A 3843-nucleotide genomic window follows, 5' to 3' on the forward strand; every position below is an offset into this window, starting at 1 on the left:
CATCTTAAGGACAGGACAGGACATCTTAAGGACAGGACAGGACATCTTAAGGACAGGACAGGACATCTTAAGGACAGGACAGGACATCTTAAGGACAGGACAGGACATCTTAAGGACAGGACAGGACAGGACAGGACAGGACATCTTAAGGACAGGACAGGACATCTTAAGGACAGACAGGACATCTTAAGGACAGGACAGGACATCTTAAGGACAGACAGGACATCTTAAGGACAGGACAGGACATCTTAAGGACAGGACAGGACATCTTAAGGACAGGACAGGACATCTTAAGGACAGGACAGGACATCTTAAGGACAGGACAGGACATCTTAAGGACAGGACAGGACATCTTAAGGACAGGACAGGACATCTTAAGGACAGGACAGGACATCTTAAGGACAGGACAGGACATCTTAAGGACAGGACAGGACATCTTAAGGACAGGACAGGACATCTTAAGGACAGGACATCTTAAGGACAGGACATCTTAAGGACAGGACAGGACATCTTAAGGACAGGACAGGACATCTTAAGGACAGGACAGGACATCTTAAGGACAGGACATCTTAAGGACAGGACAGGACATCTTAAGGACAGGACAGGACATCTTAAGGACAGGACATCTTAAGGACAGGACAGGACAGGACAGGACAGGACATCTTAAGGACAGGACAGGACATCTTAAGGACAGGACAGGACAGGACATCTTAAGGACAGGACAGGACATCTTAAGGACAGGACAGGACATCTTAAGGACAGGACAGGACATCTTAAGGACAGGACAGGACATCTTAAGGACAGGACAGGACATCTTAAGGACAGGACAGACATCTTAAGGACAGGACAGGACATCTTAAGGACAGGACAGGACATCTTAAGGACAGGACAGGACATCTTAAGGACAGGACAGGACATCTTAAGGACAGGACAGGACATCTTAAGGACAGGACAGGACATCTTAAGGACAGGACATCTTAAGGACAGGACAGGACATCTTAAGGACAGGACATCTTAAGGACAGGACAGGACATCTTAAGGACAGGACAGGACATCTTAAGGACAGGACATCTTAAGGACAGGACATCTTAAGGACAGGACAGGACATCTTAAGGACAGGACAGGACATCTTAAGGACAGGACAGGACATCTTAAGGACAGGACAGGACATCTTAAGGACAGGACAGGACATCTTAAGGAAGGACAGGACAGGACATCTTAAGGACAGGACAGGACATCTTAAGGACAGGACAGGACATCTTAAGGACAGGACAGGACATCTTAAGGACAGGACAGGACATCTTAAGGACAGGACAGGACATCTTAAGGACAGGACAGGACATCTTAAGGACAGGACAGGAAATCTTAAGGACAGGACAGGACATCTTAAGGACAGGACAGGACATCTTAAGGACAGGACAGGACATCTTAAGGACAGGACAGGACATCTTAAGTCTTATTACATACAGCCGGGAAGAACTATTGGATATAAGAGCAACTTCAACTCACCAACATTACGACCAAGAACACGACTTTCCCGAAGCGGATCCTCTGTTTTGTCCACCACCCAGGACAATGGATCGGATCCCAACCGGCAACCTAAAACAACGGCGCCGCAGAAGGGGCAGACGGAGCGGTCTTCTGGTCATGCTCCGTAGACGGGCACATCCCGAGTATACTACTCGCCAATGTCCAGTCTCTTGACAAAAAGGTAGATGAAATCCGAGCAAGGGTTGCCTTCCAGAGAGACATCAGAGATTGTAATGTTCTTTGTTTCACGGAAACATGGCTCACTCGGGATACGTTATCAGAGTCGGTACAGCCACCTGGTTCTTCACGCATATCACCGACAGAAACAAACATCTCTGGTAAGAAGAAGGGCGGGGGGTGTATGCACTATGATTAATGAGACGTGGTGTGATCATAACAACATACAGGAACTCAAGTCCTTCTGTTTACCTGACCTAGAATTCCTTCAATCAAATGCCGACCGCATTATCTACCAAGAGAATTCTCTTTGATCATAATCACAGTCGGGTATATCCCCCCGAAGCAGACACATCGACTGAAAGAACTTCATTGAACTCTATGTAAACTGGAAAGCACATACTGTATCCTGAGGCTGCATTTATTGTAGTTGGTGATTTTAACAAGGCTAATCTGAAAACAAGACTCCCTCAATTCTATCAGCATATCGAATGGATCATTGTTATTCTAACTTCATGACGCATATAAAGCCCTCCCCCGCCCCCCTTTCGTAAGATTTGACCACGACACCATTTTGTTGTTCCCAGCCTATAGACAGACACTAAAGCAGGTAACGCCGTGCTCAGGTCTGTTCAATGTTGGTCCGACCAATCGGATTCACGCTTCAAGATTCGATCACGTGGACTGGGATATGTTCCATAACATTGCGTCGGATGACTTTGATGAATAAGATAATAAATAAAATAATAATTCGGTGAGTGAGTTTATTAGCAAGTGCATCGGTGATGTTGTACCCACAGCGACTATTAAAACCTTCCCAACCAGAAACCGTGGATTTATGGCAGCATTCACGCAAAACTGAAAGTCACGAACCACAGCTTTTAACAGGGCAAGGTGACCCGGAAACATGACCGAATACAAACAGTGTAGCTATTCCTCCGCAATGCAATCAAACAAGCTAAGCGTCAGTATAGAGACAAAGTAGAGTCGCAATTCAACAGCTCAGACACGAGAGGTATGTGGCAGGGTCTATAGTCAATCACGGACTACAAAAAGAAAACCAGCCCCGTTGCGGACCACGTTGTCTTGCTCCCAGACAAACTAAACAACTTCTTTGCTCACTTTGAGGAAAATACAGTGCCACCGACACGGCCCGCTACCAAAACCTGCGGGCTCTCCTTCACTGCAGCCAATGTGACTAAAACATTTAAACATGTTAAACCTTGCAAGGCTGCCGGCCCCAGCCGCATCCTCAGAACATGCGCAGACCAGCTGGCTGGTGTGTTTAAGGACATATTCAATCAATCCTTATCCCAGTCTGCTGTTCCTACATGCTTCAAGAGCGCCACCATTGTTCCTTTTCCCAAGAAAGCTAAGGTAACTAAGGTAAATGACTATCGTCCCGTAGCACTCACTTCCGTCATCATGAAGTGCTTTGAGAGACTAGTCAAGGACCATATCACCTCCACCCTACCTGACACCCTAGACCCACTCCAATTTGCTTACCACTCCAATGTACACTGCCCTAACCCATCTGGACAAGAGGAATACCTATGTAAGAATGCCGTTCATCGACTACAGCTCAGCATGTTACACCATAGTACCCTCCAAACTCGTCATTAAGCTGGGTCTCGACCCTGCTCTGTGAAACTGGGTCCTGGACTTCCTGACGGGCCACCCCCAGGTGGTGAGGGTAGGAAAAAACATCTCCACCCCGCTGATCCTCAACACGGGGCCCCACACAGGTCGTCCTCAGCCCTCTCCTGTACTCCCTGTTCACCCACGACTGCGTGGCCACGCACGCCTCCAACTCAATCATCAAATTTGCAGACGACACTACATTGGTAGGCTTGATTACCACGAATGACGAGACGGCCTACAGGGGAGGAGGTGAGGGCCCTCGGAGTGTGGTGTCAGGAAAATAACCTCACACTCAATGTCAACAAAACTAAGGAGATGATCGTGGACTTCAGGAAACAGCAGAGGGAGCAGCCCCCTATTCACATCGACGGGACAGTAGTGGAGAAGGTGGAAAGTTTTGAGTTCCTCAACACATTACGGACAAACTGAAATGGTCCACCGACATAGACAGCTCCTCAGGGGGCTGAAGAAATTTGGCCTGTAACCAAAAACACT

The sequence above is a fragment of the Oncorhynchus nerka genome, linkage group LG20 (genome assembly GCF_034236695.1).
Source record: "Oncorhynchus nerka isolate Pitt River linkage group LG20, Oner_Uvic_2.0, whole genome shotgun sequence".
NCBI classification, from domain to species: domain Eukaryota; kingdom Metazoa; phylum Chordata; class Actinopteri; order Salmoniformes; family Salmonidae; genus Oncorhynchus; species Oncorhynchus nerka.